This window comes from Equus asinus, chromosome 20, assembly GCF_041296235.1.
Source record: "Equus asinus isolate D_3611 breed Donkey chromosome 20, EquAss-T2T_v2, whole genome shotgun sequence".
Taxonomy (NCBI): domain Eukaryota; kingdom Metazoa; phylum Chordata; class Mammalia; order Perissodactyla; family Equidae; genus Equus; species Equus asinus.
This window is the reverse complement of record NC_091809.1, coordinates 65,717,725-65,735,108: the sequence shown is the minus strand read 5'-3', so window position 1 is coordinate 65,735,108 and position 17,384 is coordinate 65,717,725. Positions and strand designations below refer to the sequence as shown.

Here is a 17,384-nt window from a genome sequence, read left to right as displayed (position 1 = left end):
TCACAATTAACCCCAAAAATATGCTTCCTAAGACAAAGCTGATGCCTACATTGTGAGATTTCGCAGATATCACAAGGTCTTACCTGCCCCTAAGGTATCTTCCCCCAGTCTTGCTACCATAAAATTCCTATTATTAGACAAATTACTTGAGTTGAGACCATATTTTCAGAGACCCATCATTAAAGCAGGAATATAGCCAGAGAGCAACAGGGCTTTTCCCCCTTTACACACAAGCACCACTAGAAAACATTTCCGGAATATTTTAGGAGATAAATCTGCTCTAATCTTGAAACACAGGGAACCAAAGGCCTCAGGGAAGAGGACTTAGAACTGGAAAATTTTGATGGGAGAATGAAAGGGAAGTGCTGGAGATTAAATCACTGATTAAATTTCATTGCACATCTCTGGGTAGCTATGATTGGTGAACACGCTTTAAGAGGTAAAACTAAAGAGAAGGGGTAGATAAAACAAAGTCAGGAGATGGGCTGCCCAGGACAGATTTAGTCAACTTTACCATTTTCCTTCATTTTTCAGTCTTCTTTCTAATCTGACATTCAGAAACGGACTTGCTGTGCATAGCCTTGAACTTTCCACCAGACGGTCACCAAACCTCTTTCTCCAGATCTGACAACTAAGTGCTTTTTGATCACTTAAAACAAACCCCTGCCCGCTGGCCCACACTGCTCCCACATCACACTTTATCTTCTATCCTGCTTGCTTTTCCTCAAAACTCACATCGTTACCTGAAATCATATCCTATATTATATTTTGTTATGTTATATTATTTGCTTGTTTATTGTCTGTCTCTCTGTCAAGATAGTAAATTCCATGAAGGGTAACTTTGTCAATCTTGTTTATCCCTGTATTACGAGCACCTAAAATAATTCCTGAAATATAGTAGGTACACAGGAGATATTTGTTAGATGAGTAAATCACTTACAGTACAGACTGCTATAAGAGATACTGAGGGAGGTAATATATAACACTATTTAGTGTTTACTATTTTCCGGGCCTGTTCCAAGCACTTCACATCCATTCACTCCTTTAATATTCATTATATTTCTGTGAGATAGATACTATTATTATCCTTATTTCATAGATAAGAAAGCGATGTACAGAAGGTTGTGTAACTAGCTCAATGTCATGCCTAGGAAGTGGCAGAGCCCAGATTGTCTGGCTCCAGGGTTCCTTTAAACACCACACTAAAGTAAGACAAGACGCTACCAGTTTGTTTGGGAAGAGAAGTCTTGCCCACATGAAAAATAAAGAAGTTCATTGTGAATAACAAATGAGGTATAATCAATAAATTTTCCAAGGGCTGAGAGGAGAGAAGGCTGCCAGAGGACTAAGATGGTCAAGGAAGGTCTCACAAATGTCTGAAATTTGGACTAGCTCTTGAATAATGGTTTGGCTAGTGATGGAGGTCTCCCGTCACTGAAACCCCAGTAATTACAGTAAAAAACTTTTGTTCCGCTAATGATCTAAAGGACCAATGATCACATGAAACACATATCTCTTTGAAGATTCTGTTTGCCTTGGCTTCAAAACATTTACAATGCTTATAAGGACCAGGGAAGAGAGGGAACACAGGCTAAGAGCCTGAGGATGTCAGTCCCCCGAGATGGTTCTGGAGGAGACAGCATTGCTTTTGGGACACCAGTGGCCCAAGAGTGTGGAATTCCTCCTGAAGAAGCGAGACAGTCAAAAAACATTCTTCCTCCCTAACTGTGTCTTCCATCACTGCAATGAAAACTGATATTATTATTACCAGAGTGTTTAGAAAGTCAGAGCTTTGTTAAGAAGGAGTCAGCTGTACCAGTTGGTGATTTCCCAAGTGGAGTCAAAATTTCAGTACATGATTCACCACTGATTGCTGTGATGATTATTGGGATGTCAAAAGACGGGCATTGCTGTCAATGAGAAATGAAGCTGCTCATTCTCTTCTGGGTTATGATCTAAGGGGTCTTAGGCACTGCAGGGTTTCAACGAGGTGGGAAATATGTTAGAAAACAACATGCAAGACATAGCTCCCATTTTTGGCTTCCCCATCTAAGACTTGGCCACAAGATTCCATTGGTGGTGCTTTCAATTCCTTCTATTCATCAGGGCAGCAGGATTCATGATTCAGTGAGCTAAGAATTAGAACCCTTTCTCTTGAAAATTGGTTTTTAAAAATGCCTGGTGGGTATGACTAAGAGGTTTTGTGCACTGGGGTTTCAGTTGATGTTTGTATTTTTTCTTATTATGACTTAAAGGAAAAAACCAAAATCTAAAATTAGCACTTGTTTTTTCCAACTTGGAACTTTGTAAACACACCAGCTGTGGTGTGTGTGTGTGTGTGTGTGTGTGTGTGTTTGTGTGTGTGTGTTTTGCAATAAGCAATATTACAATTTCTTGACATTTTCATTGCTGTTTCTTGACATATTTAGTGAGGTTTTAAAGGTTTCTGGAGAGAGAGAGAGAGAGAGAGTGAAAAGGAAGAAAAAAATGGCTAGCTTCCAAATTACCATATGTTTCCAATTGCAAATTCAAAAGCAGAAGACAGGCCTTAACTCAAGCTGCACAGACTTTTGTGGGAGTTTTAGAGCTGTGGAGGTAGGTCCTCTTTTTAAATTTACTTATTAGAATTGCAGTGTTACCCAACAACAAATAATGGGCAGGAAGATAAAGCATTAGGAAAATATTCATTGAGTACCATCTATGTGTAAACACTGGGTGGGGGAGGGTATAAACAAGTTTAGATAGGATACAGTTGGAGATACAATATACGAGAGAAAGCAAAAATCCATTCCAAGATGGTAAATGTATTCGATCAGAAATTCCGCAGGAGATCAGAGTAAGGAGCTGACCTGGTAAAAGAAGGATTCATAGAAGAGGTAAAATTTAGCTGGGTCTTGAAGATGGACACTCAGACATTCCAGGTGAAAAGAACTATAGAGCCAAAGCCACAATGATGGAGTTGTGCAAAGCACATTCAGGTATGATGACTGAGTCTGTCTGACTGTAACTGAGTTTGTATGGGGTAGGGAGGGGATAATGGAGAAAAGATTGGAAAAGTAAGTGGAGGTCTGACTATGGTGAACTTCAAGGACATGCTTGATATGTTGTTGCTATCATTGTTTGAATTTTATTTAATCCAAACAAGTCTACCAGTTGGGTATTAATTATTAGCCCCATTATATAAATGAGGAAATTGAAGCTCATAGAGGCTAACTGTCCAAAGTCAAATAGCAAACGTTTTGTAAATCCAGACTTGAACTGAGGTCTGTTTGATTCCAGATGCTCTTAACCTCTTTAGCTCCAGTGGTTGAGCAGACTCTAGTGATAACTGCTGTCAGCCCCTGAGTAGGGGAGGTCTTCCAGCAGTGATGTTTTATGGCAGGGCAAGGAAAGTGGAATGTGTAAATTAAACAGCAACTGTCTAGACCTAAGGTGACCATAGGGCATGGTGGAAGTAGCAGGACCTTGGGAACTATCATGCTCTGGATGAATCCTCAAGAGGGACCTTGTCATTGAAGGCTGGACTTCCTAGCCTCTAAGATGAACAGTTCTCCTTCCATATGAATGGCCCTGGAAAAGATTTCTTAAAAACCGTGTGTAGAGTGGGAAATCAGAGTAGTTAAGGCTATGGAGCCATGACAGTCCAACATTTCCTGTTTGAGTGACTATCTTCCTTGGAGCATTTAAAGATTTCTTGACTCAGGTTCTTCAGTCAAATCCAATTAATAAATGCACCATGGCACTGTGAGTCATCGAAGTGACAGAGGCTAGGGCCTCTTTGTTTGCAAGTAACGTGTATCTAATTGTAAAAAGACCTTATTGTTTTGTGTTACTGAAAAACCAAGCGGTTGAGGTGACTTCAAACATAGCTAGATGCAGGTACTCAAAAAATATATGTAATTTGTCTTTCTCTATCTGTTATCCTCAATATTGGTTTCATTCTCAGGCCAGTTCTCCAAGGGGTGGTAAATATGACTAACCGCAGCTTCAGGCTTACATATTTCAGTTCAGGTTCCCTAGTGGAATGAGGATAGTGTGATTTATAGAGTTCTCCTTTCTCCAGAAATGCAGCAAAATTCCAAGCACTAAGTCTCAGTGATCCAGCTTGAGTCACATGCTCATTCCTAAACCAATTACAAGGGCCAGAAGAATGCCATGCTCTGATTGGCTAGTCCTGGTTCCCACAGTTAGGAAGTAGGCCCAGCTGTACCCAAACCACAAGGTGTAAGAGTGGGGAATGGATGGTCCTCCAGGGAAAATTGGGCTGCTGTTACTAAAAGAAAGAACAGTGGTTGCTGGGCAGCTGTCATTATAATGTTGAAGGCACTTTTGATAGGAGGAGTGGAGACAGGGCAAAGGGAATAGATGACAAGGAGCCATCTGCCACTGTGACAAAGTGGAGTGGCTTCTAGGTTTCCCATTTTCTCTGGGACACCTGGGCCTCCCATCTCTCACAATTTCCCCTCTACACCCTTTGCTGCAGACTTGCCAAACGAGATGGGCTCTGTCATGCATCCAGGCCTTTGCAGGGGCTGCTCCTGTGTCTGGAATGTAGACCCACCCCACCCCACCATCCACCTGGTAAATGTGTGCTTTTACATTCTTGAGCATACCTCCCAGCAGCACATCAGACATACTTATCTGTCTGTTCCCATAGCAATTCAGCAATGTTTTTTTTCTTTTTGTGATGACCATTTCTTTTTATGGGTTTGCCTTGGGAACTGTGACATGTAGTAGGCCACGTTGATAAGCCCTAATAGTATGTTGAATAAATTGTTCCCTTGCTGTCTGTGAGGGAGAAAGGGGAACCCAGTTCCTTTTTTGTAGCTGATGTGTTATAGACCCTACATATAGGACATGCACATGCATAAATTGATATCAGCCTTGAGCAAAATTGTGTGAAAAGTTCTATGATCTCATTTTCTGCTGGGTTGCTCAGAGGGCCAACTCTGTCTTCCTCACAGAACATAAGTGTCTTTTAAGGAGATGTCAAAATAGAAAATCTAGAACTTTTCAAAAAGACTAATTTACATCCTTCCCTTACTGATATGGCTCAGTGTTGAATAAACCTTGGAGGTCTCTTCTGTGTGTGAGGTGGCTTGATCTTCCTCATAAAAGCTTCCTTATTGATATCACAATTTAGGAGACCACGAGGACAGGTTTTAAAAGATGGCAGAATATTCCAGGTTCCAGACCTGTCAGCATGCACGTTTGATGACAGAGTTACCAGTCACCTTTAGGTAACCCAGTTTACTCCAAAGGAGGAACCCCAGGGAAGCCTTCTTGGGATTAATATTCTTGCCATCGTTTTTCACAGTGTGGCATATTTAGGACAGGAATAGTCAGACACTTTATAATTAGGTTTCCCACAAGGCCACTGACAAACTCACAGCCCTAGCTCGTCACCAGGCAAAACTCTCGCCTTTTGTAGATTGCAAGAACTTGACCGGCAGCTTGCCAAGCTTCCAGAATGCAGCCAGTCCTGCCCAACCAGCCTGTCAGAGAATGAGGTGATTTATAAGCCAGAGTCTGAGGAAAACAAAGTGAAAAAGGAAAGGAAAGCCTCTGAAGAGGACAGCTAAGAATAGTTTTCTTTCTTCACCATTCCATGATGCTCTGGGGTAGGCTTGGCAATTGGCTTCTGCATGAGTCTTGGGGAAGCCCATGGCATAGTCACAGCAGACATTAATCACCACTCAGGGCATTCTTTCTCTCAGGACCTAAGCTGAGTCTCATCATCTTCATCACAGCCAAATATTTAGAAGAGATACATGAAAGAAAATTCATTCTTCTCTTGGAATGCTCTTCTATGGCTTTCCACTGAGTTCTAGTACCATCTTTCCCTACTCTAGCCAAATCTCACTGATTCTCTATTATTTCTCTTCTGTAAAGTCTACTTAAGGCTCTTCATCATTCCACACAGTTTAGCATTTATTTGTCCTCTATTTATCCTAAGTCTTTCCAGTAAGCTGGTAAGGGTCTTAATGTGCTCTTCTGTTTCCTTAACTTCCAAAGTGACTTCCAGAGTAAATACTCACAAATAACTTACTGATTGGTTAACGAGCTTTGCACAAATAATTTAGCTACTGAGGATGAGGGGACAAACTGATATTTATTTAGCAATAGCTGTGTGCCAGGCAGTGTGCTAAGTGCTGTATACACATTACCTAATTTCATCCTCACTGCAGAACCTTGAGGTAAGTATTAGCATCCCCATTTTTACATGTTAAGAAGCTGAAGTTCAGAGAAGTTATAAAACTGGTTAGTAATAAATATACCCCAGAAGAATGAATAGATTTAAAGAATGGCAGTTCTTGGAGAAATCCCACAGAAGAAATTGAGTTATAGAAGACATCATGTTTTCTGTGAAATTCAGTACACTTAGTAAGTTCTATATTGTGATAATGAAAGAAAAGAGAATAGTTTAAATGAGAACTGCCATGGAAAATCCAGGAAATATGGCAACTGCAATAACAGAGGAGTTAAAGGCTCTGTTCTTGTAGGATATATATAAATTTTTTAATGTGAATACATTTATTACTTTATTCTTACCAGCAAGACTTATTTTTTCCAGCTTTATGGAACTATAATTGACAAATAAAATTATATATATTTAAAGTGTAAAACATGATGATTTGCTATACATATACATTGTGAAATGATTACTACAATCAAGTTAATTAACAATCCATCACCTCACATTGTTACTTTGTGTGTGTGTGTACACTAAGAACACTTAAGATCTACTCTCTTAGCAAATTCAAGTATACAATACGGTATCATTAACTATAGTCACCATGCTGTACATCAGATCCTTGGAATTTATTCATCTTATAACTGAAAGTTTGTACTTTTTGACCAACATTCCCCCATTTCCCCTACCCCTCAGCCCCTGGCAACCACCATTCTACTCTCCGTTTCTATGAATTCAACTTGTTTGGTTTGTTTTTTAGGTTTCACATATAAGTGATAGCATACAGTATCTGTCTTTGTCTGGTTTATTTCACTTAGCATAATGCCCTCCATCTTCATCCATGTTGTTGCAAATAGATTTTTTCTTTTTTATGATTGACCAATTTTCCATTGTATATACATAGTCCACATTTTCTTCATCCATTCAACTTCCCTTTGTCCATCAACACTTATTGTGTTTCCCTTTATTGAATATATATTTTTAAATTCCCATTCATTGTTTTTACTGTCCAAACGGTTTTCACTGTTGATGGTTAAAATTGTGCATTTTCATATATTCACTTTTTAAAACATAAAGATGAATATGCTCAGTTTTCAGCCTCAAAGAGCTCAAGATCTATTGAGCAAGACCAAAACATAAACAGATAATTCTATTACATGAGAGATGAAGGATACGTATATACAGAGGATATTAAGGGACCTCAGAGAAAGAGAATATAGTCCAGTCTGGGGAATCTGGAAGTTTTCTTGGAGGAATTGAAACTGTGTTTGTCTTGCCACCAGTGTTTCACCAACACCTAGCATAATGCCTAATGCCTAATATGAACTCATCAAGCGTTCGTAGGATAAATGAATGAATGCATAAATGATTGAGCTCTCAGTATTAATATTGGTAAGGAATAATGTTGACTCTCTAGCAGTGTTGAGCTCAATGAGTGCTGGTATGCAGTAGGTAGAGTGATGGGTTTAAACAAAGTAGTGTTTTTCTTCAAGTGAGTATGAACAAGAAGTTAAGGCTTGGTGTCACAGAATTATCTATAGTGTTTCAGTTACTCTGTATTATGCAAGGGGATTGAATAGGGGATTTCTCATCCTCTCTGGAGTCAATTTCACATACACATGCCTGACATCTCCCTCCTCCCCTTCAAAAATAAATTTCTTAAAAATATTGTCTACACTGACTGGCTTCCTTTTCTCACTTCCCACTGAGTTTTCACTCCACTTCTTTGGCCACTCCCTCCAGTCTCTTTTGAGAATTCCTTCCCACTTGCTTGCCTCTACATCTCTTCCTACCCTTCACGTTACCCCTGGGCTATCTCATCCACTCCCATGGCTTTCATTATATGTGCTGCGGAGGATTTACTAAGAAGATAAGATAAGAAGAGAGTTCTTATCTCTCTTCTGTGCTCCAACCAGCCTCTCCCACTCCTTTGTGGACCTAACCATTCAGGTGTTCTTCCCACAACACAAGCTCAAACACCCTAAGTGATTTATTATCTTTCACCCTAATACGTTCCTTTTGGAATGTTCTCTGTCTCAGAGGTTCCAGTGTCTACCAAGCTGTCCTAGTCAGAAGCCTGGGGAATCACTCATAACCCTCTTTCCTCATAACATAGATTCTATTAATTAATCATCCAGCAAATCATCAATTCTACCCTCTTTATATTTTTCTGAATTTCTCAAATAACTGGCAATGAATATGTAATCAGAAAAATATCTTAATTAAAAGAAATATATTTTTTAATTTCAATTTGGGTCTGGTCAGTTTGGCTCATATCACCTCTACACTCTTGGGAAACTTACCGCAGACATTGGCAAAATTGGTTTTGTCTCTACGAACAGCCTGACAGATTTTGGCTTCTGCAAAAAGAGACTGAGGGCAGAGCTATGAATATTTAATCTGTTTCTCATTGAATTATCCAAAAAGCAGGAATGGAAACCCCACCCACTGACCAGCCCTAGTTGCATAACTCAACGTTCTCACATTTTACGGTTGGTGTCGCAAGGGAAAATTCAAAGCAAAACTATAGGCCCTTTATCTTCCTGCATCAGAGCCTTCCACAGGCTCAGGGGGTGAGAGTGTACCTTTCCGTAGAGACACCATACATCATGACTTCTAGAAGCAAAGCAAGCTGAGCTGATTTCTTGAAAGTCTGGGTAGCCAGGGCATATCAAAGGGAATATGGGATGGTTTATGTGGTTTGAAAATTCTTGGGGCAAAACTGTCTTCCTGTTGCTTTTGGAAACTACAGTCCAGAATTGGAAAGGAGGTAAACAACAGGAACTCCCTCACCACTTGGTTTGCTTCCTATTTGTACTTAGCTAATTATTTTATGCTAACAAGAAAGCATGCTTCTCTACAGTCTTTTTTTTTTTTTTAAAGGCTTGCTGCAGCCATGGAACACTTGCAAGATGAAAGCCAAATCAGTTCACTTTTAGTGTAGACACAAGTGAACCCAGGTGCATTCTACCAGGCAAACCAGTGAATGAACTTCCTCATCGATTTCCCTTCCTCTCTGCTCCATCGTACCTAGAATGGCCGAAATTCATTTGATACATGATCAGCCATCAACCAAGGCTAACAGTACCGAAAATTTCAAAGTAGTGGTTGGTGGTCATGAATTTAAAGTAGGGTTGGTAGTCATGTCCAGTGTTCCCACCTCCCAACCCCTAATAGGTATTAGTAACAACTAGCGGGCAAATCTCTCCCTTCCTTTTGGTAGCCCTTCAGCGGGCCCTTCCTTGGATTGTAACTTCTTCTGTTCCTCTAAATCTGCCACTTCTATCTGCTTTCTTTGTTCCAACAGTTTGCTACCTGCCATTGTCTCCTCTATTCTTTTTGTCTTCATGGATTAACACCTTTTTCTATTCCTTTACAATTATTTTATCAGAATTTGAAGAAGGAGAGGAGATAAACCGGTAGCATCAGTCACTACTTTTTAACTAGAACTCTTAATTATTTTTGTATTTATGTTTTTGCCATTAAATTCCTTCAGGGCAGAAATGGGTTGATTAAATTCTGTCCTGACCCCCTTGCACAATGCCTGGCATTTTCAGTAATTCTTTCTGAAAGAAAATGGAATGAATTTCTCTAAGAGTCCTTTGCTAAGCTAATACCTAGAACGGGATGTAAGCTGCACATAAAAGTTCAACCAGATAATGATTATAGGGCAGATAATGATGTTAGGAATTGGGTCAAATGCTTTTGGATCTACAGAAAAGCCAAAATGCATTTTTCTAAATTGTGTTTTCAGAGATTTGATGCTTGTCTTTGACTTATATGTATTCAGGTCTCCAAGAAAAGTTTTCCCACTGCTCAAGTGTGGGGGCATGTTTACAAGCAGTTAGCCTTGGCCCCCTCACTGTCCTTCTACCACCACCGCCAACCCCTGCCATAGATTCATCTTCTCTGAGTTGTTTTCTGAGGCTGGGGGTGCCTGCCAGCCTGAACTCCTGGCTCAGGCAGCTGAGTAGGAGAAGAGGTGGGTGGTGCAATAATTTATTTTTGCATGCCTGATTTAAACCATCCCCTTCTAACCAAATGGGAGCTTTCAGCTATTAGAGAAGACGTGCAAGCCCCTTTTGTCTCTCTCCCTTTCAAGCTGCAAAGATGCCTTTCACCAGATCAAAAGATTAAGGCTCCTTCCAGAATTCCAAACCAGCTGGTTCTGAGAATTTTAAATGTGTCTGAAAAAAGCATCTGTTCTTTCCATGTTACTTCTATCTTCCTTTTATATTAAACACCTATTCATTTATGTTTGCTAAGGCTGATAAGTGGAGAATCTATAGTTTGTAAATCCAAAAGGGGAAGCCTCTACGTGCATTTATTATTTCCCTCATCTTGCTAGATCCATAAAGACTCTAAATTAAGGTTTTCAGTCCCTGTTTTTGACAGGCCACCAGCCTGACATCCTCAGTGTTGACTGCAGCTATCTTTCTCAGGGTAGAGCATGGCATTTGCACAAGCACTTGAGAAACTTAAAGCCTTGAGAGGCTTTCTTGAACTGGTGTTTTGAAACTTCCTAATGTCCCAATTAAAGAGGGTTGCAGTTTTCTCTGAGTTTCACAGCTCAGCCTGGTGTAATCTGGATTGGGACGGTTCCAGGAGAGGAGGTCAAAACAAGTGCAGATTCATACATAATGTATGTAGGATTTTAATAAGCATCCTTTCATACCACAGCTTCTCTTCATGGTTTCCCATAAAACTTCACAAGCCACAGGCACTATGACTATTGTTTTTTAAAAGAGTAACAGAAGGAAATGTTCAACCTCTTGCAATCTAAGTTGCTCCAGGAATTAAAATGTCTTTATACAGATGCCTTACAACAAAAATCTGTACTCTATGACAGTAATCCTCACGAAAATTAGATAAACTCAAGCTGTATTAATTTACATCAAGCTTGAGAAATTTCAACACTCATTTCCCCTTTATAAAGTGAAGATCGATTAATGTCCAGTAGAAAAGGGGCTTTTAGCAATTACCTACTAATCCTAGAGATGGATTAGGAAAGAAGATATAATTTAAACAAAATAGACCAGGAAAAGCCTCTTATTTACAGTTGATTTTTTCTATTTTTATTTCATAGGATAAGGGCATATCAGGTTTGAATGGAACCTTAAAAAGTATATAAGATGCTCTCCCCAAAAATCTCTGCTTAGTGGTATGGAACACATTATTGATTGTTTACCCAAGAACCATCCTCATCTGTTCTTTTTCATTCAGGAACCCTTGGGAAGACATCTCTGAGCACCAGGAAAAGTCACATTGGGCCTTGATGGAAAGAACGACACATCACCTAGAGCTTATGGACTTGGAGCTAGATATGGTCCTGGATGAGATCCTGAATTGTCTTCCTTTGGGTAGCAAGTGAATGCATTTCATGTAGAAGTGGTTAGCCACTTACTAGATAACCTCCAGGGAAAGGGAATTCAAAATAATCCTCTCCATTCTTGGCCAGCCCTGAATATTAATAGGAAATATTTCCTATGTAAGAAGCTGAGGACTAGCTACGAATCTTTAAGTTGAAAGTCATAGCTCCCCAACTCAAATTATCATGATTTTTAAGAATGGATTAATTAGAAAGTCCTCCAGAGTTGCTGAAGCATAGCTGCATCCAGTGGTTCCAAGACTGACTGGGCTGACGTGTCTCTCACAGACTGTAACTGCGAGCATGGAGGATTCCGGTCCATCATTTCTAAGTCAAACATCCATCCCTAGGGACTGAGGGGGTTGGGGAAGAGGAATCAGTCTCCTCTGAACCACATGGGCTGAACAGAATTACTATGAAGTGGGAGAAGGATAATTACCCAAAAGAAAAATATTTTACTCACCCCATTCTTCATGGACAGACAATTTAGCACATTTCCCCTTCCCCCCTCGACCCCCAGTGATGTCAATTACTCCATTTACAACAGGAAAGAAAAGACATACTTCCTCTGCCAAGAGAGACATCAGTTACCACTAGCTCCTGCATTTAGCTGTAATCGAGATCCTCCAACTGACAAGCATTCTTTTAGGGCAGGGCCAGGTGTGGCTCTTCATGGACCCATAACTCATTACTAAGTACTACATTGAAGCATTCTCCCTCAAGAAAAAGAGTGTGCAATAGGGAGGGAAAATAACATATTCACAATTCAAATTCCCAGTTGGAAAAGGAGAGAAATTAAGACAATACACAAAGGTTACTGTTCCACAGCATATCCCACACAGGTGGACAGAATTAGCGGGAATCCCTGCATGCAGTGGAATGAGATAGTGAGATCTTGGACAGTCATTCTGGCTGATTCCAGCTTCTGCTCCAGGGAGAACTTCCTTAATCTTTGTCCTCTGTGGCCGTGTCCAAGAAGTGTCATATGATTCTTCTTTGGGAAACTGCCCTGCATTTATCGGATCTGACAGATTTAACAGTGCACTTGCTATTGATGCAAATCCGAAGTTTTAGGGGTTTCTTAGGGTTGAGATGTGATAGGCTTAGGATTTCTCTGGTGGTACAACTCCCTTAAAAACTCAATCAACAGCTGGCCAATTTGTTAGTAAACAGAGCTAGATATCTAGTCATGGTCTTTGAATCTGTAACCTGGCATTATAGTTTTTGTCTTAGGAATAGACATTGTCCTTTACCATCTTTCTAGCTCTCAAAGAACTGCTTCCATTTTGACTCTGCCTCAGAGCAACTCAAAACAATAGGCTGGACAAGGTAAAGCACAGGTGATTTGAGTGAAATACACAGCGACAGATGTACCCTCCTGGATCCCAATCTTATCCCATGCTATTTCTCCCCCTCCCTGCCTTGTTCCCATCAGCATTTGTTTGAGGTAGAGGCAGGCTTTTGGTGAACGTGGCATTGCATATCCACTGTGGCAGGTGGACGGAGTCTTCTGATTGCTCAAGCTCAGCCCTGTCCCGACTCCTGGGGAGCAGAATCATTCTCACCGCTACCACAGGGACAGTACCTCTGCGCCCACCTCACATCCTCTCTGCTCACTTGTTTACTCGAGGCACCTGCAGCACCCAGGTGTAAAAGGACTGCAATTTGCCTTGGTTCCATTGTACGTCTGTCTGTGTCTGTGTATATATATATATAGAGAGAGAGAATGTATATATAATATATATATATTTATATATGTTTATATATATACATTATATATCTCAGTTACATTATATATTATATATACATTATATACTTACCACCTTCCCAAGACTTCTTTTTTTCCACCTAGTGGGACACTTGTGAGACCTGCTCGCCGATTCTGACACATGTGCAAACTGGAGATAAAAGAGACTTAACATCCCCTGGGCAACCCGTAATCAGTGGATACAGGAGCCTGTGGATAAATACCCCTCTCTTCTCTTCCATTTCAAGACACATTCCACACAGCTCCTCACAGGGTTCCTAGCAGGATAGAGCTTTTTTTCTTTACTGTTTTACTCCTCCTTGGCCCACACTCCTGTTCTTTGAAATTACTTCTCAGAATAAGTTACCTGCATGTGAACCTTCTTTCAGACCCTGCTTTTGGAGGGACATGGACTGAGGATGACTAGTATGGAATGAGACACAAATGAAGAGTGTCTCTGTTGGAATCCTGGTTAGCCTTGTGGCTAATGTGTATTGAAGCTTTACTCATAGCAGACATGTTTTGATGGGTGCTTCATGTTTTGACTCAATCAGTCCTCACAAGAAGTCAGTGAGGTAGGTGCTGTTTTACCTATGAGGCATGGAAAGGATAAATATCTTTTTCAAGGCCACACAGCCGTTAGGCAGAGGAGGCAGGATTTGAACTCAGGCAGTAGACTCCACAGTCTGTGCTTTTCATCACGACACTGTACTGCTCCTCAGCCCCATCATGTGGTCTCACACCTCTTTGATATGTTTGTGTAGAAATATTGGAAGACATCTTTCAGGTTTTTCATGATTTCTCCGGGTTAAACTAAGCATATACTTCTACAAATACTTACTGAGAAAAAACTGTGCTGAGCGATATGGCAGGCACTGGAAACACACTGATGAAGAAAACAGACCCTTTGGTCTCAAGACGCTTACAGACCAGCAAGAGCAGGGATGGATGCGAGCGCCGTGTGATAGCCATGGAGATAAGGGTCTGCACAGGTGTGATGGAACACCTGGAAGGTACAGTTGTCTCAGATCAGTGGAAATAGGAATGTGGGCCTGGTGACTCGGTGCTGGGAGTGACTGGAAAAGGGAGGTCAAGAGTGTCATACGTGACACGGACGCTCGGGTGTTGGCAGTGCCTCCAATGAGAGAACACTGCAGAAGGAGGACTGAGGAGAAAGGTAGTTTGGTTTTGAAATAAAATAAAGCTGCTTTGGGACCTCATATGACATACTCTCCTTGTCTTGTAAGCAAGTTTGTTTTGATGTGCAGAGTTTTGGGGACTACAAGGATAGGATTCTAGATTTTTTTTTTTTTTTGTATAATAAATGTAAATTCTGTAATTCCAGCCAGTGGTAATCCTGCCTCTATCAACTAACATATGTACTCTTCTACTGAGCTTCATGTTTTTTAAAATGTCACCCCCCCTTTCTTGAATATTATACTACTTTTTAAGTTGTGGTTTTTCCTGTTTTTGTTTATTTCTGTTTTTTTTTTTTCAGCCACATCACACTTATGACTCTTACTGAAGCTGACAGGCAATCAGAATCTTTGATTTCTTTTCATAATTCTTTTCGTTTCTTGCTTAAATATGAGTTTATACTTTCTAAAATGTATTTCATGAAATTGGGCTCATTGTTTTAACTTGTTAAGATCATTCTGGGTCTGGATACTGTTCCTAAACATTTTAGCTTCCCTTCCAGTTTTGTGCCATTGATAGAAGGCTTTAGTTTTAATAATCACAAGAATAATCAAAGTTTCAAAAATCTACAAGTACCTACTGTCCTAACTTTAAAAAGGAGGAGAAAGAAAGATCTCAGCAAAGGTAGGCCACTGAGGTTAGTACTACTTTGTGGCAAAATTCTAAAATAAATTATCAAATACATTTTTGATAGCATTGAGCAAAGAAAGTGCTGATTGCTTGAAAACAGCAGAAGTCTACTAAGAAAAAATATACCAAACTAATCTAATTTCTTCCCTTCATGATGCTGCTAGATCAGGAGAGGAAAGGACTGCTGTCGACATATGGTATGTGAATTTCAGCAGGGAATTTAACATATTCAGTCCTTGCAGATGAGATGGATTGAATTATAACAGAATAAGGCATCCCAACCAACGGTGTATGGTGTATCTGAAAGAGCATGAACCCAGGTGTCTTGTCAAAATGGTGCTGAGTTCCCTTCCCTGCTCGAACACAGCAAAGAAAGATAAAGTAGTGGATGAAAGATCAACAGGTGTAGGCTTGCTCAAAGACAAGATAACTTCTCTGTACACCAAAGAAAGAGCAGAAATATAGAATGCTAAATGGGGACCAAAGGCCAGAACTTCAAAAATACATAGAGATAGCTGAACGTTTGAGTCCTAAAGGGTGAAAGGGACCCAAAACAGTCCATTCATACATTTGGGCAGCCATATGCAATCAGTATTTAAAAGGGCTGGATTTACGGGTTCTCTTAGAAGAAAAAAAAAAGAGGAGCTTGGACAATAAGAAGCCTATAACAACAACCTATTAGAAGTAACCATAGGCTCTCTATTTTAGATGGAGTTTTATTGATCCCATCTACAATATTTTTTATGTAACTTGACTGGCGTCTATAGCTTGTTGAGTTTGATATCTCCACCAAGGGTTAAAGTCAAAACAAACGGATTACACGAGTCTAGAGTTCAAAGCATGGATCCAGATGTCAGCTGCTCAGGGCCCTGCACCCATATCACACCTATTCTTCTTGGCATGGACTTGGGCAGGGTGCTCCTATAAAAAACATTGTAAATGTCAACCCCTGCTTCTCATGTTGAAACCTCAGATATAAATGGTGCAGATCAGTAGAGACCTGTCTCATACTTGTCTGTTCCAAAACCTATTACTTTTTACATTGTGGCTTTTCTGGGAAATTCCTGACCATCAGAGCGTACAACGCTTTCCAAGATGATTATTTTCTACTTACTAAAGTGATGTCTGAACCCTGCTGTGTGTGAGAAACAAAGGAATTTATTTTCGGATATTCATTCTTCTTTCACAGCCGTGTGGTCTGATGAGTTGACACTGAAAGACCGAGTATCCTGTCTGCCCTCCGAAGTTCAGCAGAAACCTGCTTAGATTCTGTGGCAAGAATTGTGTGGCAAGCTGGGAATTCTGGAACAAAGTGACATGCCTTGAAAACCTTTAATAGGCACACATAGTCCACAGACAACCCAAGGAAATTATTCAAATGAATACCAACCAGTGCTGTGATCATTTAATAAAGAACCTGGTTTGAATGCTTACATATATGTTTCCATTAGCATGCAATTTTCAATTGGATGTATTGGAAGGTAGTGGTCTGCAGAACGCCAGGGTGTGGGAAAGAACAAGCGGTCCTGCTGTTTTGCAGTGGGAACACATTAGGGAAAACTGACACCCTGCAAAACATACCCAGCTCCTGCTTCTCTAAGCTGGAGAAGATGACCTCTGACCTCTCTGTGAACGTTAGTGCCAGAGAGTTAGGGGGATAGAGATTCATGACCACCAGGAAAAATAAGTGACTCACCTATGTACCATAATATTCTCTTTCCTTTCCTCTTCCCTCCAGTTTCAACTCCCTTTTCCCTCCCTTCTTCAGCAAATCGTCTGAAATATAAGGTCTCCATGCAGCCTGATACAGTAAATACATCCAGGAAAAGCTGGCCTCCTTTTTCTTTTTTTTTTTTAAAGATTGGCACCTGACCTAACATCTGCTGCCAATCTTCTCTTTTTCTTCTTCTTCTCCCCAAAGCTCCCCAGTACATAGTTGTATATTCTAGCTGTAGGTCCCTCTGGTTGTACTATGTGGGACGCCACCTCAGCATGGCCTGATGAGCAGTGCCATGTCCGCGTCCAGGATCCAAAGCGGCGAAAGCGCGGGCCACCAAAGTGGAGCGTGTGAACTTAACCACTCGGCCACGGGGCAGCCCTGAAGCTTGCCTTCTTAATGTCTTTGGCATTTTTCTTATGGCATCTCCTTGTTCACAATTTATTGGTCCTTGTGTGAACACCTGACCCAAACTAAACAATGAGTCTTTTCCTTGTAGTTTTGGGGTGAGATGGTAGAAAAGTCTGCCAGT

At 40.5% G+C, this 17,384-nt stretch overlaps 1 long non-coding RNA gene across 3 annotated transcripts in view; it reads left to right on the top strand.

Annotated features, from left to right (window-relative positions):
• Window positions 1-16,918, top strand: part of LOC139041114 (uncharacterized) — a 229,874-nt gene extending 212,956 nt beyond the window's left edge. Inside the window, exon 5 of one of the 3 annotated variants that reach the window (XR_011495720.1) lies at window positions 16,325-16,918. This is a non-coding gene — a long non-coding RNA (uncharacterized lncRNA). The remainder of the gene's footprint in view (window positions 1-16,324) is intronic. The other 2 variants (XR_011495719.1, XR_011495721.1) reach the window with 2 other exon arrangements.
• The last annotated feature ends 466 nt before the right edge of the window (window positions 16,919-17,384 follow it).